We start from the raw sequence: 24,064 nt of genomic DNA, 5'->3' as shown, positions 1-24,064 counted from the left end.
ATGGGATTAGGAACCTAAGCTTGGGATGATAGGTTCCATGATAAAGTGGTGAACGGCAAGAGATTATGGGAAAGCTTGTGTGAACAATAGTCTTAAGTCTCTTCTTGAAAATAAGTGGGCATTGTTCCCACTTATCATAGGGAGCTTCAGCCAGCCACCTGTACCCAAGACTCTGGACTCCCTGGTCAAGGGCAGGCTATGGTTCTACACAAACCAGTGGCCCAATATAACATCAGAGTGGGTTCTGTCCATCACCCACCCACCAAATTCTCCTCCTTGCCCTTTTTGGGGGCCGTTGTGCATCAGGAGGTACTCATTCAGGAGCTCTCTGCCCTCTTAGTGACAAGAGGGTCGAGCCTGTCCCACCAGGGCAAAGAGGGCAGGGATTCTGCTCCCGGTTCTTCCTGATTCCAAAGAGAACAGGGGGGACTCCGTCCCATCAGAGACCTGAGGGCCTTGAACAAGTTTCTCAGAAAAGAAAAGTTCAAGATGGTTTCCCTGCATACCCTGATTACCCTCCTACAAAAAGGCAACTGGCTATACTCACTCTATTTATCGATGCCTACACTCACATAGAGGGCTTTCCAGTTCACAGGAAGTATCGCAGATTTGTGGTGGGAAAACAGCACTTCCAGTACAGTGTGTTGCCATTTGGGCTAGTGTCTGCCCCATGTGTCTTTACTAAACGTCTGGCTGTGGTGGGGCTCACCTCCACAGACTGGGAATGCATGTTTTCCCTTATATGGACGATTGGCTGGTCAAGAGCGCCTCTCGGGCAGGAGCAGATCTGTCCTTGCACTTGACCATCCAGATGCTGGAGTCACTAGGGTTCGTCATAGATTACCCAAAGGCTCATCTTAGTCCATCTCAACTGGAATTTATAGGAGCCCTTTTAGATATGGCTTAGGCAGAGGCCTTCCTGCTGCATGCCAGGGCGGTCACCTTGGCATCCTTAGCGGAGGTGATTGAACAGAGCCAGCAGGTATTAGTCTGGCACATGTTGAAGCTGCTGGGCCAAATGGCCGTGATAGTCTGTCACTTCTTGGCACATTTGCACATGTGCAGAGCCCAATGGTCCTTAAGGTCGCAGTGGCGCCAGGTCATCTAGAACCTTCAGGACCGCATCACATTGTCTCTGTCCGGGACTCCTTATCCTGGTGATGTGTCCTTTCCAATTTGGAGTAGGGAATATCTTTCTAGAATCACCCTACCCAAACTTTCCTTACCACAGATGCGTCCACCCTGGGGTGGGGTCCCCATGTAGAGGGGCTCCACACCCCAGGGTCTGTGGTCTGCTCAGGAAGTAGTGTCAAATCAACTTCCTGGAGTTCTGGGCGATCAGGTACACTCTATGGACTTTCAGGGATCGGCTTCCAACAAAATTGTCCTGATTCAAATAGACAACCAAGTTGCCATGTGGTATGTCAACAAGCAGGGAGGTACGGGGTTGTTCCTCCTGTGTCAGGAGATGGTACATATCTGGTCCTGGGCTCTGTCCCACGGGATGGTGCTCCGGACCATATATCTGGCCAGAATGGAGAACAGCATAGCGGACAGACTGAGTCGGACCATCAGACCCCATGAGTGGTCATTCAACCAGGGGGTAGCGAACCGGATCTTCCGCTTCCGGGAGAACCAGGACGTGGACTTGTTTGCATCCCCCTACAACAGGAAGGTAACTCAGTTCTGTTCCCTATTCAGGTTGGACAGCAAACCAGCCTCGGATGCCTTTGCCCATCAATTGGGGCAAGGGTCTTCTGTACTCGTATCCTCCACGCCCTCTGGTTTTGAAGACTCTTCTGATTCTCTGACAGGACCTGGGGACCATGATCCTTATAGCTCCTCATTGGCCGAGACAGATCTGGTTCCCTCTCCTACGGGAGTTGTCCTTCCGGGAACCAATCAGCCTGGGGACTTCCCCAGATCTCATCATTCAGGATCAGGCAGGCTGTGGCATCCCAACTTCCAGGCCCTGTTGCTCACAGCCTAGATGTTGAGAGGCTGACCCTGCAGCTGCTTGATCTCTCTAAAGATGTGTTTCTGGTCGTGGTAGCTTCTCAAAAGTCTTCTACTAGGAAGTCCTACGGACTGAAGTGGAGGTTTTCCATGTGGTGTGAGCAAAAGGCCCTAGATCCTTGCTCCTATTCCACGGCTGGCTTAAAAACCAACTCTGTTAGGGTTCATCTGAGTGCTACTGGAGCATACCACAAAGGTGTAGTTGGTGCACTCATCTCTGAGCAGCCCATAGTTATATGCTTCATGCAGGGCCTGCTTCAATTAAGGCCTCCTGCTGAGCCTTGGGACCTCAATGTGGTGCTCCTTGAACTGGTGAAAGCAGCTTTTGAGCCACTGTGCACTTGTGACGTGAGGTATCTGACCTAGAAAGTCAAATTTTTGGTGGCAGTCACTTCAGCACGCAGAGTTGGTGAGCTCCAGGCCTTAGTTACTTATCCACCTCATACCAAGTTTTATCATTACAGGGTTGTTTTGCGCACACATTGTAAGTTCATGCCTAAGGTGGTGATGGAGTTCCATCTGAACCAGTCCATCGACCTGCCAACTTTCTTTCGCAGGCCCCATTCACACCAAGACAAGCGAGCACTGCGGTTTGGATTGCAAGAGAGCCTTAGCCTTCTACCTGGAATGGACAGAAGCCCATACAGTCCACCCAACCTTTCATTCCTTTTGATAGGAATAGGTTGGGACTTACCATTGCCATATAGGCAATATAGAATTGGTTAGCAGATTGCATCTCCTGTTATACCCAGGCGGGACTGCATCTTGAGGGTCATGTTCAAGGCTCATTCTGTCAGAGCCTTGGCAACGTTGGTGGCCCACTTGCGAGCAGTTCCTGTGAAGGAAATCTGCAAGGCCACGATATGGAGTTCTCTCCACATATTTGCATCACATTACTGTCTGGATAGGGATGGCTGACGTGACAGTAGGTTCAGCCAGTCTGTTCTCCAGAACCTGTTTGAGGTGTAGAACCCAATGCTCTCTACCTAGATCCCATTGTTTAGGTTCAGGCTGTCTCCCCTTCTGTTACCAACAGCACCTGGTTGTTGCTTGTTGGTCCCTTTTTGTGTTGGGGAGCAGCCTATAGCTAGGGATTCACCCATGTGTGAGGACTACCATCCTGCTTGTCCTAGGAGAAAGAATTGCTTACAGGTGTTCTCCTAGGACAGTCCTCACAAAACCCCGCCCACCACCCTGCAGAGTTGGGATTCTCCTATGGCTTTTCATTATATTTTTATCGTAATTCTGTTAAGAGTCTGAAGGGGGACCTCGACGTGGCTGCATGGATTAGGGCATGCTGGGCATGCTCAGTGTGCCTAGTCAAAGTTCAGAAACTTTGACATAAGTTTTCCGTGCTGTGCTCCATCCAATAATGTCGCCCATGTGTGAGGACTAACATCTTGCTGTCGTAGAAGAACACATGTTACAGGTAAGCAACTGTGCTTTCCATAGAAGTACATGGTTTCCCAAAAGCTCCCTGCTGTATCTGAGCTGTGTGCCTAAGGAATGTTCTTATTTAGATAGCTGTAGTACAATATTTCCATGGCAGGAAAATTAAACAATGCCTTCAGGTGAGATTACTGAAGCTGAGGGTATGTGTGAACTTGCAGGAGACACAGATTAATGATTTTTAGGAGCTATTAGGAAAAAGTCTTCTCTCCCACATCCCCCATTTCTGCTAGCTCTGGCTAATTTTCAGAGGGATGTCAATTCACCACTTGCTGTTTGCAGAGCAATGTTTAGTATGTTTTGTACAGTTACAGAAAACATTTTAAATTCAAATGGATCAAAACCTTCCTAATAGTCTGTGGATAAAGTACAAAAGATTTAATGAAATCTAGTTTTTAATGTTCACTTCATGCATCTGACAAAAGTGGATTCTATTGAAAACTCATGCCTCAATAAATTGGTTAATCTGTAAGGTGCCACCCACCTCTTGTCATTTTTGCTACCCCAGACTAATGCAGCTATTCCTCTGTAGGTTTTTGAGTCAACACCACTTTGATAAACAGAACAAAAGGTTAGTCACACAAGATGCCTGGTTTCTAGTGGCAGAATGAGTAGTCAGTAGCAAGAGTTGGCAAATTCTGCAACAGATTTGTCAACATTGTGGCAGGTTTGCATAATTAATATGCACAAATACCACTTTTACTAAAACTGTTCACATTGTTCTAGATGTGACATGTAAAGAGATCCCTTGTAGCACACTACTTACTCCCTCTCATGCCAGCACTGTGATTATCAGAAGTTGGACCCACTCTGCTAATCTCATCTGTTGAAAATGTTGTGCCACCACTCAAGGAGCAGTGCACTGGCTGGGCAGAGGAGCCAAGGTTATGCCGGGACCAAATTTTGGGTAGTATGTAGCTATATGGCAGTTGATTACTCAGTTATTTGAACTATGTCAAAGGTTAATTCTTTTTTCTATTCAGCACAAAATTGAGTGAAACTAGTGCTAGGAAGGGCAATTTTCAAAAATATTTCTGAAAGTAAAACAGCATTTTATGTTCCAAAATGGATTCTCTGAAAATTGCCTACCCTAGCTACGCATAAAAGTGTGCACAGTGCCAGGATGTGTGCAATTTTGCATGCAGAAGTGGCAAGGAGAGGTTGGTACATACATGTACCAATACAAATAGGTGCAGGTCTCTGTAACTTTCACCAGCTCAGTTTTGAATGGGAAAGATTTTTTTCCTTTTTGAAAATTAATGTAAAGTCTGCAGGTATTGTGCGGGTTGAAAAATTTCCTCTAAATTTAAAAATGAACATATGAATGCTACGTGGAGACTTGATTTGTTGCAGAAGGGATGTGCCAAAGGTTGAGCATCTTGGAATTTCATGCTTGGGATTTGGGACAAATGATTCTTCAAACTTCTGAGGTGAATGAACAACTTTGGGACTTCAGCCAGCATAGACGTCTCGAAAATAGTGCCTCAGCTGCCCAAGACAGTTTGTATAGATGTCCTACCACTGTAAATACTGTGCAAACTATCTATCTGTGTGTGAGGGGTTAGCTATAAGCCTATACAAAATGTGCAATCTATTGGAGTATCAAACTTCAAATTATAAATGTTTCTTGATCCAAGACTAGTGCATGCTGGTGTCAGTATTAAACTTTTCTGGAGCTGGAGCCCTGCAAAGGCTTGTAAAGCACAAACCTTTTGAAAGAACTGAACGTGAATAATGCACTGTTAAAACTTTCAGAATTCTAAGGTTCTAGTAGCGAGGCAGTTCTATAATGAGGTAGGGTGAGGTGGCCACTTCAGGTATCAAACTTTGGAAGCGGCAAAAACTGTTCCCCCAAACTCTTTTAGCGGCTGCCTTACCCTGCCGCCAAAACAACAAAAGACCTGCCCAGAATTCCCCCCTGTGCAGCCAGAGTCTCCTTCTTTTAGAGGTGTACTGGGGGGGGGGGGGGGGGGTGTGCACGAGGAGTGATCCGCCCTGGGTGCTAACGGGGAGGGGCGCCATTGCTGCAGTCTCACACAGAAGTAATGTGCTGGTGGGGTTCCTACTCCCTGCCAGCAAGAGAGGCCCTGCTGTGCTGCAGGCCTTTCCTGGAGCTGGCAGCAGATGAGGCCCTGCCATGCCTCGAGCAGAGCTTGTCCTGCTGGCAGCGAAGATGAAGGCCCTGGTGAGAGTGAGTGTGTAGAGGGGTGTGTGTCTCTGTATGAGAGGAGGTGTGAGCATGTGTGAGGTTGCCAGGAGGGGGGTATGAAAGAGCATGTGTGAGGGTGCCTGCGGGGAGGAGTATGAGAGCATGTGTGAGGGTGCTTGAGTGTGGGTGCCAGAGAGAAAGCCAAGGGGGGAGGGTGGCACCATCTCATCCCATCCCTTGCTTCAGACAGCAGATTGCTACATGTTTCAATCCTGTCACCATTGCTGTGGGTAGTTTGTGGCTGTGTTAGTTAAAACTCAAACATTGGTTTAGGAGACAGAGATATGACTAATTTTTAGTGTCTTGTTAATGATGTGAACCTAGTGATATTTGTGATTCAGTTTCCACTGAGGGTTGGTTTATTGTGATAGTGTTGCCAGTACTGGGGATCATGTCAGAAGGGCAGGTGCCTATGTTCATTGTGTGGTATAACCAATGTATTTTTTTTCTCCAGTACACAGTGGTGCTCAACTTCTGTCACTGGAATGTGTGTAGCAGTGTCTTTCTATATGTGCTCACTCCTAAGCAATAACTAAATAAAATTTTAAGTCTGAGATCACTAGAGCAGAGCAGGTAACTAATTTGATGGTACTAAACTTGATTTGGGTTTTGCTGCTAAACTATGCAATCATAAAAGGATCTTTTAATCCAAAGTCCAGTTTAAAAAAAAAAAAGTTTGGCAGGTCAGTTGAAATATACAGTGACTTGAATATGCATTTGGCAAAAGGCATTTATTTTTTTAAAAAAAAAAAAAAGTGTTTTCATGATGGATAAATAAGTTGGTAATTTTATTTTTTTTTCTTTATTATAGGTCTCCAATTGAGAAACATGGCACTGTTTTTCCTGCACTCTACCCACCTTTTTGCTGGACTTATGTTGCAACAAGTTGGCAAACACTGGCTGGCACTGGGCTGCAATAAAACATGCCAGTTATCAATGCTGACAAGAGCCTAACAAGTGCCAACTTAAAAAAAAAATTACGCATTTCAAATTCTAATGAACTGCTTTAACCTTCAGGAAGAATTGTAAAGACCTGTACATAGCACAACATGATCTGGATAATATATATACTGTTCATGTACCTCCACAAATGCCCATTGTACCAAATGATGCTTTCTTGTAGTTAGGATAAGAATCGTGTAAATTCTCAAGCAAAAAATACACAAAAAAAAGATTTTAGCAGTTTTTTCTTTCCCTGTTCATTAATTTCCTTATCAGTTATTTAAAATTTCCATACCGCATGTCCAATTTAAATCAAGTAAGATTAAACTTTCTACTTTATTTTCCTGTAGCAAAATATTCGAGGCTTTCATTTATAAGAAAAAAAAAAAAGCTTCACTTGTTTAAACTACGTATTTTTGGGTTTGGGAATGAGCATTGCCCATGCCACCCCAAAAAAGTATTCAGATGTGTGGAAATATGTCAGCAGTTACTTGAGTTTATCGATGGATTTGGAGTTTAATGTTGCAAGGTGCTTTCTTAAACATAAAACCAATTTCACACGTCTTTCTGCTTGGGTGTAGCAATAACACTTTTGGCTGCAGAGAGCACCCTAGGAATTTGCTTTATTTAATAGACTGATCAGCATTTAGCTCTTGTGCGGTCAGCAGACGAATTTAAGCTTAACATGATCTTCTTTCTTACTCTCCCTTTGCCTCCTACTTCTTGCCTGGTGTTGAAACTGAATAAGCAAAGCATGCAGAGCTGTAGGTTTTCAAAGAGTAACTTCTGGGCTTGGTATTGAAAATGCTGGTGATTTTTTTTTTTCCCCTCCATTTTCTTTTCTGTGACCCTCCGTTTATAATTGTTTTAATGCTACTACAGTTTTTCCTCACCCGTTGTACAAAGAAGAAAAAATGGTGATGTATATTTTCATGTAATTTTTGATTTTGGAATTCTGTCACCTTCTGTAGTGAGTTCTTCCAAAATATAATTTTTTCCAATATTTTGTGTGTTTTTATTAAAGATCTTAAAATATAGCTCGGTGAGCTTTCTGTACACTGAAATGTTTCAGCAGAACACGTGCCAAGTAGTATTAATTTGTAACAATGAAACATTGTCCAAATTAAAAATTCTGCAGGTTTCATTGCTACAGTCCTGGGAGAAGCCCTGTGAACAAGTGCATAATACATCTTGCATAATGGTGTCGGTCACTTATGGCATTCTATATAATATGGAGAAATTGGCTTAATTGCATATGATGGCTGCTTTCAATATGCACAAATTATTTCTGAATCTGTTATGGTAATCAGCCATACAAGTGGGTGACATCTGTCTGTGCTGTGAGGAAAGATCACTCTGTTTTCATGGCTCCAAAAAAATTTTTTTTAAGTTGTAAACATGCGAGTTCAGCTTAGTGTCTGCTCTATTTCCAATGGCAGAGAAGAAACTGGGCTTCAAAAGATGTCCCAGATGCTCCTACAAGATGTCTTTATCAGATCTCCAGGCCTACTGCCTCAGTTTTTTTGGAACCATTGCATGATGTCCCCAACTATGCTGTTTGTGCCCAATTTCTCCCAGAGTCATAAACTTCAGGGGTCACTCACTCAATTTTTGAGTTCTCCTCAAAATTCTGGATGAGTGAAAAGCAAACATTCTTCAGCTGAAGAAGCAGTACCTAAACCAAAAAGACTGGACTTCTCTTACACTAAGTACCATGATGCGGAAATCTTAGCATAAACAATTTCTCCTTCCCTTCTCCCCATTAAAGAGGGCAAACTCTCTCTGGTCTTTGGTGCCAAGAAGGGCCTTGTCTATGCTGACTGATTAGCACAAAAACTTAAGATGCCTTTACTTGTCGGTGCAACAGTTGTGCTGGTACCATTGACTAGTCAAGAAATCATATCCTTGTTGGCACCAAAACAGATACCAGTGCTGACCAATTTAAAAACTTAATTTATTTGGAAGATAAAACTATGCCAACTTTTAGTTCTGGAATCGGGTAGCGTTTTCTATGACTATTCCTCCTAGTACAGAGCACAATCCCCTTCAAGAGGAAAATGTGGCATGACTTTTTGTCAAAAATTGCTTTCCTAACATTCCTGGTTCTCAACCTCTTCTGTCTCCAGTTTGGAAATCTATAGCCCAGTAATCTGAAACTGAATTTTCTATTCCATCATATCAAGTCAAATAAGATGTCATGCAGCCTGGTCTGTAATTTAAGTATCAGCCTTAACATTCGTCCAAGAATAGGATATCCAAAGAACCTCCTGTAACAGAGGTAAACATCTCTAGTCCTTGAGTGCTGCAAGCCAGTTGTGTTTTCAGGATAATCACAATGAATATTCATAAGATGAATGTTTATATAATGGAGACAGTGCATACAAATACTTCTCAAGATTATTTGGATATCTTGAAAAGCTGATTGGTTTGTAACACTTGAATGATTACCCTTATATTGCTAGACTGTCGAGGGATTGTAATCATCATGGTTTTCTCATTCTGATGCTGAATCTACCACCCTCCTCAGACCCCTCACCTCAACTTTCCAGAAGTACATCTCCAGTTTTTCTTCAAAAAATGGCCAAAATGATTCCATTTACGTTATAGGAGAGAGAACTTAGGGTAGATATAATTAGTGTCCTGAAATATATCGAAGCTCCAAGACAACTAATGGCAGTTCTAGTTCCTAGAGTTCTACACAACCTCCAAGCAAAAATGTGGCAAATGCCTTTAAGTTGGATCTTAAATGCAAGGTGTAACCTTGTCCTGGTCATCAAAAGGTACAACTCACATGTCAGTGGTAGAACATTTTGCTTTCTTCCACATGAATTCCAAAACTCTTTCTACGACTCCCAGTAAGGATGTCAAATTACTGACCAATATGGCAAAAAAAACAAAAAACCAAAAAAAAATTTCCAGCCAGCTATGTTAACATCCAGAAAAGTTGCCCATCAGCTCTATGTGGTACAACATAGAGCTGATGGGCAACAAAAGCTGTAAGACACAACCCAGCAACTTCAAACTGACCATGGAGTTTTCTAATCTGAATAAGATGCTTTGCCTCTTATAATGTTGAACATCTTACAATACTTCCTCTAGACCTTTTCTAGTAGTCATTAAAGGCTAGCAAGGCTGCAAGCATTGGGTCTTTGAGGATGTTTAAAAGATTCTCCCCCTGTGCATGGAGCACTGGCCAATTTCTTATGAAGGCACTGTAAAATAAATAGTAATCTTATTCAAGATTGTTGCATTCTCCTTATGCTGTCAACAGCTACAATGGAGCAACTATTTCTCGTAGGGCAAGCAGGATGGTAGTCCTCGCACATGGGAGACATCAGATGGAGCCTGGCACAGAAAACATTTGTCAAAGGTCTAGAAACTTTGACACACTGAGCATGCCACTATCCATAAGTCCACACAGGGTCCCCCCTTTAGTCTCTCTTTCCACAAAGCTTTCAACACGTGACTGGAGCTTGTGTTCTTTTTGTGGAAAACTGTTTTGTTCCTGTTTTTCTCTGATCACACCAGGCTCCTCTTCTACCTGGTGTTAGTTACTAGGCATCGCAGTAAGTTCATTTTTTTGTTGTTTTTTTATTTTTTACATTTGTGGTCTAATCTCAACGGTGCTGCTTCCCAGTGGGGGCTGGTCATCGACCAAGTGCTGGATTCTTTTTCCCATGACACTGGTTTTCACCAATGTCCCCAGTGCCCCCAGACTGTCCATCACAGACCCCCATGAGGTCTGTATTTTGTGCCTGGGGACATCGCAGATGTTCGGGAGTGCACTTTCTGTGCCCAGTTGACTCCCAAGGGCAGTTGTGTGTGTCTCAACAAAATGGATAAACTGGTACCAAAATGTCTGAACACTTGACTTCGGCATTGGCGATATCTATGCCCCAGGGAGGTGAAGTCTGTGACCCTGGATCCTGTTATTTTCCCCTCTGCCGGGTTCTCTGGTGGAACTGGGCACAGGGGATCGTCCACTTTGTCTTCTCGTTCCAGGTCTGGATCCTTTCCATCTCCCTCGGCTCCAGGGAAGGACCGGACCTAGTATCATGAGAAGTCAAGTCAAAGCACCACCATCGATCGTCATCTTCCCATGACTCCAAGCTTGGGAAGGCGCCAGCATCAACCAAGCTGCCCCTGAAGCAGCCCCAGCCTGAAGCAGCATCACCCTCTATAGAGGCTGAAGGCCTGAGGCAATCCCAACAGATTCCGGTGATGGACACAATCCCCCTCGGGGCTCTGATGGGGATCTTGTTTTGCTGCCGCCTCCTCAAGCTATCTTGTCTTCATAAGCATTTGAGGAGTTGGAGTGCCATGTGTGGTTGGTGGTCAGCAGAGCTCTACAAGGCATGAGCCGCCAGTCCAATCGGACCAACACTGTCACTGGAGCCTGTTCCATCAGTGCTTGCAACTTTGCTAGAGTGGCTGGATTTACTACGCAGCATACTGCTGACTCAGCCTCTCCCAGTGCCCTGGACACCTTCGATGCCACAAGGGGCACCGGAGTAGCTGTCTGAGGAAAGACAGTCAGGGGTCATTGGCCCTGCTCCCGTGGAAGGCCCCTCCCCCCCCCCCCCCCCCCCCCCAAATGGCAGTGACCCTCTCGAGTCCTTCAGGTTCGGTGCCTTTGGGTCCCCTGATTTCTTCCGTGCTTCTCGTGTCTGCGGTGCCTTTGGTGCTGGTGCACTTCTTGGTGCCCATGGGGCTGCTGGTGCCAGCACACATACCTTTGGGGTCTCAGCCTTGGGGGGGGGGGTGTCATGGCTCCCCCTCTGCTATCCCTAGGCGTGCCGAGTGAGGAAGATACCCCCTATGACCCTTGGGAGGATGAGGCATCCCCGACCTCTTTGGCGGACTCCGAGGATTTGCCCTCTGAGCAGTCTCCTCCGGAGGAAAGGTGTAAATCTCTACCAGAAGACTTGACAATCCATACAAAGCCGGTGAATATGGTGTAATCGGTGCCATTCCAGGTCTTGACTGAGCAGGACTCCAGACATAAAATGCTGGAGGTCCTCCAATTTTTGGGTGCCTCCAAGGAGGTGGTAGTACCGGTGCATGACATATTTAAGGATCTGTTCATCCAACTGTGGGAGTACCCCATTTCAGTTCCTCGTTAACCGAAAGATCAATGTGGCTTATTTAATGAAACCCACCATGGGGCTTGAGCACCATCAACCTCCGCATTAGTCAGTGGTAATGGAATCCACCCTAAAAAAGGTGAAAAGAACATGAACCCATGCTTCTGCTCCTCCAAGTCGCAATCACAGGGCTCTGGATGCTCTAGGAAGGAAAGTCTTCCAGGGGTCCATGCTGGCAGCCTGGATTGCATGTTACCAGCTGTATATGAGCCAATTCTCCAGAAACCTTTGGAAACTGGTTCAAGATCTGGTGGCAAGCCTGCTGCAACAGCTTCAAGAGGACTTCCTGAAAGTATTTCAGCAGGGTTTGGAGTGTGACAGACATGAGGTCCAGTCTGCTTATGTTTTTGAAATGGTGACAAGGGTGGCTGCTGCAGGCATAGGAACTCTGCGCATGGTCTAGCTTTGGGCCTCAGACCTCCAGCCAGACGTGCATGAGCATATTGCGTATGTACCCTGTACTGGTGAAAATCTCTTTGGAGATAAAATCAAGGAGGCAGTAGCATAGCTGAAAGACTATCACACAACCTTCCAGCATCTGTCTGCCAGCACCTCAGTCCTCTGGCAAGAAGTCATCGAGGCAGAGCTTAAGGTGTCTCTCTTACTGCCTGAGGAAATATCCTCCAGTGGGTAGGGCGAGGTCTCGGGGGAGACCTGTGCCTAGGAGAGAGCCCTACTATGGGGTTTTGACTGGTTGAGAGGGAGTTTAAGCCAGCTACCGGTGCTATAACAAACAACCCCACCCCAGTCTGAGTCCACTTGCAGTTTTTTGCAGACCATTGGCTGATTGTCACCTTGGCCCAATGGGTCCTATCTGTCATTTGTCAGGGAATTTCTGAAGGGTACCCCTCATGGGGTTTTTCAGTGACCCACCAAATACTTTGAATGGAGCTCTCTGCCCTTTTAACAGCTCGAGTTGTTGAACTGGTTCTGTCAAGTCACTGAGGCAGCGGATTTTACTATAGGTATTTCCTGATTCCCAAGAAAACAGGAGGCCTCTGTCCTATCCTGGACCTAAGGGCTTTGAAGAAGTTCCTCATAAGGGAAAAGTTAAAAATGGTTTTGCTGGGTGCTCTAATCCCTCTACTAAGAAGGGGGGCTGACTTTGCTCCCTTGACCTAAAGGATGCCTACACTTACATTGCAATCTGTCACAGCCATCGGAAGTATCTCTGATTTGTGGTGAAACTAGCATTTTCAGTATCACGTCCTATCCTTCAGCATAGCATATGTGCACCTCCTGTCTTCACAAAGTGCCTAGCGGTAGTGGCTGCTTCTCTTCGAAGGCAGCGGGTGCAGATTTTCCCCTACCTGGACAATTGCAGTGCCCCGGCCCGGTGGTGCTTTTGATAAGCCAGTCTCTTCAATATGCCATCCAGGAGGGCCTGGGTTTTCTGATCAACTACCTGAAGTCCCATCTGGTTCCATCCCTACAGCTAGATTTCATTGGAGCCAGGTTTGGCACAAGATGAGCCAGAGCTTTTTTTTCTTTTTGTCCTGGGACCAGGCATGGGCCCTGGTGTCCCTGACAGGGGCTATCTCTCAGTCGCCAAGCCTCTGCCCATGAGATGTCATATGGTGGCGACAGTCCATGTTACACCCTTTGCTCAGCTGCATATGCACATCGTACAGTGGACTCTGCGGTCCCAGTGGCGTCTGGCGACCTAGGACCTTCAGGTGCACATCACTGTCACCCTGCCACTTCGAGAGTCCTTATCATGGTGGGAGATCCAGTCCAATTTGGAGGTAGGAATACCATAAGAACATGCCATACTGGGTCAGACCAAAGGGTTCATCAAGCCCAGCATCCTGTTTCGAACAGTGGCCAATCCAGGCCATAAGAACCTGGCAAGTACCCAAAAACTAAGTTTATTCCATGTTACCGTTGCTAGTAATAGCAGTAATTATTATCTAAGTCAACTTAATAGCAGGTAATGGACTTCTCCTCCAAGAACTTATCCAATCCTTTTTTAAACACAGCTATACTAACTGCACTAACCACATCTTCTGGCAACAAATTCCAGAGTTTAATTGTGCATGGAGTGAAAAAGAACTTTCTCCGATTAGTTTTAAATGTGCCACATGCTAACTTCATGGAGTGCCCCCTAGTCTTTCTATTATCCGAAAGAGTAAAAAACCGATTTACATCTACCTGATATAGACCTTTCATGATTTTAAACACCTCTATCATATCCTCCCTCAGCCGTCTCTTCTCCAAGCTGAAAAGTCCTAACCTCTTTAGTCTTTCCCCATATTGTTCCATTCCCCTTATCATTTTGGTAGCTCTTCTCTGTACCTTCTCATTGCAATTATATCTTTCGGGTTTCTCCTCCTCAAGTCATCCTCACTACAGATGCCTCCCCTGTGGGTTGGGGAGCCCATGTTGTGGATCTCTGTACCCAGTGTGGGTGGTCCACATAGGAAGAGCGATATCAGATAAACTTCCAGGAGCTCTGTGTGATCCAGTATGCTTTTATAGGTGTTCCTGGACTGCCTAACCAGGTGGCAATGTGGCATCTCTGAACAAGCAGGGGGAGGCACAGGGTTGTTCTTCCTCTGTCAAGAAGCGGTCCAGATCTTGTCCTAGCCTCTGTCCCAGAGTATCCTCCTTCATGCTATGTACCTACTGGGAACTGAGAATGTGGCAGCAGACATTGAGTCACTTGTTCTGCCCCCCACAAATGGTCCCTAAAGCAGGAGGTTGCAGATCTGATCTTCCACTGCTTGGGGATTCTGGATTTGGATCTCTTTGCTTCACCTTGCAACAAGGTGGAGCAGTTCTGCTTCCTGTTCAGGGGTGATGGCAAGCAGGCATTGGATACCTTTGCTCACCATTGGGGTTCTGGTGTACTGTATGTGTACTCTCCGCTTCTGCTGGTGATGACTCTCCTGTAGCTCCAACAGGAGCAGGGAATCATGATCCTAATCGTGCCCTTTTGGTCAAGACAGATCTGGTCCTATTTCTAGAGGACCTTTCCTTCCGGGCTCTGATCAGTCTGGGAACCTGTCCAGACCTGATTGCCGAGGATCAAGGCAGGCAATGCCATCCCAACCTCTGAGCCTTATCTCTCACTGCATGGATGTTGAAAGGATGACTTTGCAGACCCTGGGCCTCTCAGAAGAGGTGTCTCAAGTCCTGGTGGAATCCAGGAAGCCTTCCAAGAGGAAGTCTTACAATCTGAAGTGGAAGAGATTCTCAGTTTGGTGTGAAGGACACAGGTTCGATCTGTTCTCCTGTTACACCTCAAAGCTTCTGGACTACCTATTGCACCTCTCCAAGGCTGGTTTGGAGTCCACCTCAGTGCTATTGGGGCTTATCACCAAGAGATGGATGGCATGCCCAACTTAACAGCCTCTCATGGGGTGCTTCATGCAAGGCCTACTTCAACTCAAGCCTCCTATCTCAGTGGTCCCCAACCCTGTCCTGGGGGCCCACCAGCCAGTTGGGTTTTTAGGATATCCACAATGAATATGCATGAGAGAAAATTTGCATGCACTGCCTCTTTGTTTTCTGTACTATTATTTAAATGAAAATACTGGATTGCACTGAAATGCAGAATAATTTGCAAAAAATATTATTTTTATTTTGACAAATGTGCAGAATTTTGCAGAATTTAGAAAATGTGTGCAGAAGTTTCAATTATTTGTTGCAGAATTTTCAATTTTTTTGCGTAGAATTCCCCCAGGAGTATTATTTTTGTTATGAATTGGAGAGTGGACCCCTGTTCCGAGGTAGAGTCAGCACTGCCGAGAAGGGAGTTAACCCTTGTCTGTCTCTACCGTCGGATGGCAAGGCCTGTTGAAGAGGTAGAGCTGAAGACTTCACCCTGGAAGCTCGTGAACCCCCGCAGGAGGAGCCCGTAGGGGCACGGCCGCTGGGACTTAGACTCCCTGAAGAATGAAGATGGTCTGGATGCAGGCGCCTCCTGCAGGTTGTGATTTCCAGATGGCTGGCGCCTCCAGCAGGTCGGGAGAAGTCGGGGAGTATACTTGAAGAATAGTCCTAGTCCAGACCAAGGGTCGAAGTCCAGAGAGAGGTCGAGAGCCGGTCCAGGAGCAGACGGGAGAATGGTCCGAAGCCAATCCAGGAACAAGAAGAAGGGCCCAGAGCCAGTCCACGTCAAAGCCAGAAAATCACTACCACCAGTCCAAGGGTCAGGAGCCAAAGAATCAGTCCAATGGGGCGAAGAGCAGAAACGGGGCAAGAAGCGGATCTGGAACACCAAACAGGAAACCAGGAACTGAGCCTCAATACCAAGGCAAGGTATGAGGAGCAGACCTTGCCTTGCCTTGTCGTGGCCCCTTTAAATCTATTCTTCAGCCCCGCGCGTGGCCCTATGCAGCCAGGAAGTGGGAGGAGTCATCGCAGCCCTGCTGGGCTCCGCGGCCGGCCCGGGCAGCAGCCAAGGCCGCGAGAGGAACGCCGAAGGAGGCTCCCTGCTCCTGCAGGAGCCCCAGAGTCCACCCTGCGTCGCGGGTGAGTATTTGTTCCCGGCCGCGGACCGCAGGGGGGAGGTTGGCCCCTCTGAATACAACAGTCCATTTGTTTACCAAGGTTATTGTACATGAGTGACAGCAAAATTGTTATGGCCGCCGGCATAACCTTGGTAAACAAATGGACTGTTGTATTCAGAGGGGCCAACCTCCCCCCTGCCAATTATCTGAGCATTTGCCTATGAGTGGGCTTTATCCAGGGCTTGAAAACTCAAGTCCTTAAGTGCCACAAGCCAGTCGGGTTTTCAGGATATTCACAATGAATATGCATGAAATATATTTTCATGCAATGGAGATGGGTGCATGCAAACATAGCTCTTGAATATTTAGTGTGGATATCTTGAAAACCTGTCTAGCTTATGGCATTGCAAAATCCTAGTTTTTTTAATTGTAGTTGTTAGTTGTGATAAAGCAAGTACAGGAAATCTTAGTTGGTTGGAATTCTAATAAATCCTGCCCATGTGTAAATGCCTTATGATGAATAAGGTTTGCAATTATCTGTAACTGATTTTTTGGCCTATTCTTATTGTAATAAGGAATGGGGAAAATAAAACAGATTATAATATTTTGACACAAAACTGTAAACTACTGATCTTTACTTCCAGCCTCAATGGCTGCAAACAGATTGGGTTTTCAGGATACCCCTACGAATGAACATAATAGATTTGCATGCATACTCCCTTAGTTGTATGCAAATCTATTTTCATGAATAATAGGGAAAACCTGAAAATTCAACCCCATTCCATGGGTGGCCCTTGAGGGCTAGAAGTGAATATGACTGATCTACAGCATTGGTTCCCACACTTGTGCTAAGGGACCCCCAGCCAGTTGGGTTATTGGGATATCCACAATGAAGATGCATGACATTTGCAAGCCATATTGTATGACTGGGGGTTGGGTCCTACCCCCCCTTAAAAGTGCATCTTCAACCTTAGAGCCTCATTTACTGAGCATTTTTTCCATAGAGACAGAATGGGAGAAAAGCCTTAGTAAATGTGTTGCGCTGGAGGTGGACCCTTGGCCTAGTGCAGGATTGGTATGGCCCTCTGAGGGTTCCCAGAGGGCGCCTGCCGCCATGAGGCAGAGCACACGAGGCGACAGAGGCTAGCTGGAGCTTCACCAATAACAGTCCGGGGGGCTCCATGGGTTAAGCCCTTGGATACCCGGACTGCCTGGGCTTAGGTGGGCCTCTGAGAGTCTCCCGGAGAGGTAGCGGAGAGGTGTGCCCACCAAAGAGCAAAGGTGCGCGGCCAGTGGAGAACAGATAAGCTAGACCCGAACAGAGAATACTGGAGACCACTGGAACGGAACAGGAACTAAAGGTCCTCCGGTCAGGATAGGCAGCACCAAGTGATCTAGCTTGTAGAAGGCCGCAGGTAGCGTCAGAACAGGCAGGCCTGGTGGTCACAGGAGAAGCAAGGAGAGTGTCCGTATGGAGTGCAAGGGTCAAAGCCAGGGTATCTGTCAGAGGGTGGTCAGCCAAAGCAAAGGTCAGTTCCAGGTATCAGTCCGAGCGCGGTCAGTAGCAAGCAGGGGTCTGTTCCAGGTATCAGTCCGAGCGCGGTCAGTAGCAAGCAGGGGTCTGTTCCAGGTATCAGTTCGAGCGCAGTCAGTAGCAAGCAGGGGTCTGTTCCAGGTATCAGTCCGAGCACGGTCAGTAGCAAGCAGGGGTCTGTTCCAGGTATCAGTTCGAGCGCGGTCAGTAGCAAGCAGGGGTCTGTTCCAGGTATCAGTCCGAGCGCGGTCAGTAGCAAGCAGGGGTCTGTTCCAGGTATCAGTTCGAGCGCGGTCAGTAGCAAGCCAGGGGTCTGTTCCAGGTATCAGTCCGAGCGCGGTCAGTAGCAAGCAGGGGTCAGTTTCAGGTATCATTCCGAGCATGGTCAGTAGCAAGCAGAGGTCAGTTCCAGGCACGGTCCAAACGTGGTCAGAGGCAAGCTGAGGTCAGTACTGAGTATCAGTCCGAGAAGGTACAATCTGGGTAGCGGAATGTGGAACAGGAAACAGGAAGGACCACGGGAACGCAGGAGCACTGGTCCTGGACGTTTGCCGCCGAGTATCTCCTGGCGTGGGAGGGCTTCGGACCGGAGAAGAACTCATGGGAGCCCTCCCACCACATCCTGGACAAGAACCTCCTTCAAGCTTTCCATTAACAGCCCCCAGAGAAGCCTAGACCGGTAAGGGGGAAGCCTGGGGGGGTATAGTTGCGCGTCTTGGCCGTGCTGGTGCCGCGACCAGGCCTGCTCACCTTGGGCTCCCCTCCACGGACTCCATTCTGTCCTCCCTAGCAGCAGCAGCCAGCTCTGTGTCCCTAGTGCCTACCCCGAATGCCTCAGTCATTGCAGGCCTCTCAGCAGAGCTCTTGCAGGGGCCCGGCAGCCGGCACTCCTTCATTTAAAGGGTTCAGGGTGGGAACTTCGGGCTGGATGCTTCCTGATGATGTCACCTAAGCATCTTATATAAGGCGAGGGCCTTTCCTCAGTTCCTCGCCTTGGCAAACGGGTCGTCACACTTGTGTGAAGCTAGTTGCTGTCCAGTGTTCCTGCGTTCCTTGTCCCAGTCACGAATACCTTGGAGCTTGTCCGGGTCCATAGTGAATCCTTGGCTGGAAATGATGTAAAGTATATTAATAAAATTATCCTGGGTCTACCACAGGTATTAACACTGACAAGTATTACAAACAATATACCCGTGTATTTCAATGAATTTTATCTTCAATTTTTATTATTTAACACACCTTTAAAAACATAACACATATCTATTTATATCACCCATACACACCACATTCACTCACACAGTAATGAAAATATTAAAAACCAACAATACAAATTTGTTACACTTTAACAATACTATTGCAACATTCCCTAATTTACAATGTAAACATACTCCTCTTTTATTATTAATTACCCCAATTTCTACCACTATTATATTTAACACAAATGTAGACAATCATTTATAATTAAAGTTCCTTATTAAGTTCATATTCCATAGGTTACATCCTAACATAGTGAACATTTAATTAAATTGCCATTCTCATTTTCATGAAATTCATGACTTGTATTCCAACACAATCGATATTGCAATTTCTTTAATCTTATCCCGACAGGAAGCTCCTGTTTCTCCCATTGGTTTCTTCAGGGGATTTTGTTCACATAATAATTTGCAATCGTGAATCTCAACTTCATTGTCCAAATCTCAGCATTACCGGAAACCTTAAAACCAAAAAACATGTGCCAAATGAATACGTGCATCTATTACCCCAATGCTCTTCCTTCTAATAAAAATTTTTTAAACAATTTTTTAAACAATTTGGAAAAATATCTTATTATTTCCCTAGTCATTGTTATCAACATCACTGCACTTACCCAAGCTCCACTGCTACAACTTCCATTTAAACCGCTATATATTTCTTCAAAAACTGCTTTACCGTTGTCTATTTCATCAGAAACTGCTTTACATCTATACAAATTCAAAAATAAAATCAATATGTACAAGCTGCACAATGTCTCCACGTAACCAGCTCTCATTTTTTTAACCATTATACTAACCTGGAATTTATGTCACTATATCATTCCCTTATGTTCTCAAACCAGTATTTCATTACCCGTGCCGACCATTTAACCTATCCTGTCCAAAATATTACCATAAGTTATCTTCTATCCGAAACAAAAATCACTTACTTTATTGCATATGAACCACCTCTTGCTTCAAACTACCATATTTCACACAGCGTCTCTCCTTCACAGAAAACGCCACGGCTGCGCACTACCTACTTCCTGTTGCCTGTTCTTTTTCAAGCTTTCCCGCGCCATTGCAATACCCTAAAATATCGCGAGATGATAGTTCCATATTGTTACCTAGCAACCAAGACACCGAAACCGAAATGAAAGGGGAGTCATAAAAAAATACTCCACTCTATCTCTTGATTGAGACTTGCCCCTGTGGGTTATTTTATATCGGACAGACGAAAAGAGTCATTAAAATCAGGATATTGGAACATATCAGTAATATTAGGATTAAAAAAGACAAAGCCCCATTAGTTTCTCATTGGCTCAAAAAGGGACACAAGGTAGAAGATTTGAGGTTTTGTGTGCTCTACCAATTGACGTTGCAACGCGGGGGAAATGTCTCTAGAGTTTTAACTCAAAAGGAACAACGTTTCATTTACAAGTGGGGAACTGTGGAACCAGGGGGTCTCAATCAAGAGATAGAGTGGAGTATTTTTTTATGACTCCCCTTTCATTTCGGTTTCGGTGTCTTGGTTGCTAGGTAACAATATGGAACTATCATCTCGCGATATTTTAGGGTATTGCAATGGCGCGGGAAAGCTTGAAAAAGAACAGGCAACAGGAAGCAGGTAGTGCGCAGCCGTGGTGTTTTCTGTGAAGGAGAGACGCTGTGTGAAATATGGTGGTTTGAAGCAAGAGGTGGTTCATATGCAATAAAGTAAGTGATTTTTGTTTCGGATAGAAGATAACTTATGGTAATATTTTGGACAGGATAGGTTAAAGGTGGTTTATCTGTTACAGAGGATGACATGATGGAACAATGGTCGGCACGGGTAATGAAATACTGGTTTGAGAACATAAGGGAATGATATAGTGACATAAATTCCAGGTTAGTATAATGGTTAAAAAAATGAGAGCTGGTTACGTGGAGACATTGTGCAGCTTGTACATATTGATTTTATTTTTGAATTTGTATAGATGTAAAGCAGTTTCTGATGAAATAGACAACGGTAAAGCAGTTTTTGAAGAAATATATAGCGGTTTAAATGGAAGTTGTAGCAGTGGAGCTTGGGTAAGTGCAGTGATGTTGATAACAATGACTAGGGAAATAATAAGATATTTTTCCAAATTGTTTAAAAAATTGTTTAAAAAATTTTTATTAGAAGGAAGAGCATTGGGGTAATAGATGCACGTATTCATTTGGCACATGTTTTTTGGTTTTAAGGTTTCCGGTAATGCTGAGATTTGGACAATGAAGTTGAGATTCATGATTGCAAATTATTATGTGAACAAAATCCCCTGAAGAAACCAATGGGAGAAACAGGAGCTTCCTGTCGGGATAAGATTAAAGAAATTGCAATATCGATTGTGTTGGAATACAAGTCATGAATTTCATGAAAATGAGAATGGCAATTTAATTAAATGTTCACTATGTTAGGATGTAACCTATGGAATATGAACTTAATAAGGAACTTTAATTATAAATGATTGTCTACATTTGTGTTAAATATAATAGTGGTAGAAATTGGGGTAATTAATAATAAGAGGAGTAGGTTTACATTGTAAATTAGGGAATGTTGCAATAGTATTGTTAAAGAGTAACAAATTTGTATTGTTGGTTTTTAATATTTTCATTACTGTGTGAGTGAATGTGGTGTGTATGGGTGATATAAATAGATATGTGTTATGTTTTTAAAGGTGTGTTAAATAATAAAAATTGAAGATAAAATTCATTGAAATACACGGGTATATTGTTTGTAATACTTGGAAATGATGTAACCCAGGAATGGGAGACTAGACTGTTCAAAAAGGCATTTTTCAAGTTTGGCATAGAGATGGTGGTCCCTATGTTGCTGAAGAACGGACTGGACATGAGAGCGATGGGATTCCAGATCTTTGGAAAAGATCAAGATGTCATCCAACAGACTACAACGAAAGAGTATAGGAAGTCTCAGAAGATATCATTCATTATCCTCTGGAAGATGGCAGGGGCATTGCATTGCCCAAAGGGCATTACTACGTACTCGTAGTGTATATCCCGCGTATTAAACGTGGTTTTCCATGTATCCTTGGGTTGAATGCGGACCAAATTATAGGCCCCACGTAGGTCCAACTCTGTAAAGATTCGAGCCCCCTGGAGCCGATCGAACAGGTCCCTGATGAGCAGCAGTAGGACCGGTCTTTGCGGGTGACGGTGTTCAGGCCTCGGTAGTCAATACACGGCCTTAAGGTACCATCCTTTTTCACAAAAAAGAACTCTGTGCCCGCTGGGGATGGAGAGGGTCTATTGAAACCTTTGGCTAGGTTTTCCTTAATATAGGCGGACATAGTCTGGGTCTCTGGGAGCGGATAAGTTCTGTCCTTGGGAGGTATACTGCCAGGTAATAGTTCGATCGGGCAGTTGAACTTCCGGAGTGGAGGTAAGATGTCAGCTTGTTGCTTGGAGAAGACATCTTGCTAGTGTAGGGTGTAGGTAGCCCAGGTAGGGGCGTGGATGTTAGCACCGGAACGGATGGGGACACCCATCGTAGACAATGGGTTTGGCACCGGGGACCCCACTGGGTAAGCTGGAGTGACTCCCAAGTGAAATGTGGGGAGTGCAATTGTAGCCATGGTAGACCGAGGACAATGGGGTTTACTGATCACTTGAGGATCAGAAGCGTTATTCTCTTCTTCGTGGAGAGTCCCTGTGGTCAGTCGAATGGCTAGGGTGTGATGGGTGATGCAATCAGGTAAAGGTTCTCCATGGATGGAGGCAATTCGCAAAGGCACCTCAAGGGGTTGTGTAGGAATCTGAAGTAGTGTAACTAGTTTCTCGAGAATGAAATTCCCACCAGCCCCAGTATCCACGAGGGTGGGGATGGAGAAGGGAATGTGCCTCCCTGAGGAGGGAGACAGGTAGCAGAAGTTGAGGGCCAGTAAATGTAGTGCCCAAGCTTGGGACCCCCGCCGGGCTTAGGCTCTGAAGTTTCCCGGATGCACCAGACAGGTCTCGATAAGGTGACCAGGACTCCCACAGAAGAGGCAGAGAATGGACTTCCGTCTTCTGAGGTGTTCCTCGGGAGTAAGATGACCGTGGTTTATTTGCATCGGTTCTTTCTTTGGCAGGGAAGCCGCCGACGATGCCCTTGATCTGGGGGGAAAGTGGCAGTGGAGACTGGCCTGTGCTGAGAGCAGACCTGGGGAGGGCAGGAAAATGGTGCAGGAAGTAAGTAAATGCAGTTGCAGCTGTCTGCGACCGACGAGCATAACATACTATTGCTGCTAGCACCTGAACAGTGCTGCCATTTGAGGCACTTGTGACCCCAGCTGAAGGCTTTGGGTCCCGAACCATAGTTTGGGAAACCCTGCTCTAGTACATGAAATCTTCTACTCCTAAAGAGGGGACCAACGTGGTCTTGGAAGCTAAACTCTTGTAGTAAAACATCTTTTTGGTTGGTCCTTTAAAATATATCACAATAGAAGGCTCCATCTTTCTCTGTACAAAAACATCCACATTTATGAATCAGTAAGTTGTAGTATTGAGCAATCTCAGCATTGGTCTGGTTCTGGGTGAAAAAAAATCATACATATGAGGCCCTAAGCATTTTTCCCATAGACACAATGGGAGGAAAACTTTAGGACATAGTTTATGACATGAGAATCAAATGGCTTCTTCATGTTCAGGAGGCAGTGGCACATGATTACTCTGCCCTGCTTCAGTGATTTTCAAACTTTTATTCAGGTGGTTGTACCCCCTTTTTCCCTCTCTGCAATACTTTTGAGTGCCTCCCCCAGGAAAGTATTTAGATTGATGTATTTTTTAATGTATTATTTTTTTCTCCACTATAAACTGCTTTGAGTTATATTTGTTTATGGAAGGTGGTGTGGTGTAGAAATGTAACATTACATAACATTTTAGGTTTATACTGATAAAACACCCCCAATGCTAAAAAATAAACTTTTTATTGGATAAACACTGGGAAAATACCACTTCCCTTAGTATGCTCTCACCCACTGCCTCCAATCTGTTTAGGTACCTTTTCCATGCTGATGACAACTCAACTGCATGAATGTATGTAATTCAACCAGAAAAGGCACCCAATA

At 45.2% G+C, this 24,064-nt stretch overlaps 1 protein-coding gene across 2 annotated transcripts in view; it reads left to right on the top strand.

The window, feature by feature from the left end:
* UBE2G1 (ubiquitin conjugating enzyme E2 G1) overlaps positions 1-7,619 on the top strand; it is a 185,574-nt gene extending 177,955 nt beyond the window's left edge. For both annotated transcript variants that reach the window (XM_029612570.1, XM_029612571.1), the window contains one exon: positions 6,486-7,619. The gene's annotated coding sequence lies outside the window, so the exon portion shown is untranslated. The remainder of the gene's footprint in view (positions 1-6,485) is intronic.
* The last annotated feature ends 16,445 nt before the right edge of the window (positions 7,620-24,064 follow it).

The sequence above is a fragment of the Rhinatrema bivittatum genome, chromosome 8 (genome assembly GCF_901001135.1).
Source record: "Rhinatrema bivittatum chromosome 8, aRhiBiv1.1, whole genome shotgun sequence".
NCBI lineage: Eukaryota > Metazoa > Chordata > Amphibia > Gymnophiona > Rhinatrematidae > Rhinatrema > Rhinatrema bivittatum.
The sequence above is the reverse complement of the archived record's forward strand: the minus strand, read 5'-3'. Positions and strand labels throughout refer to the sequence as shown.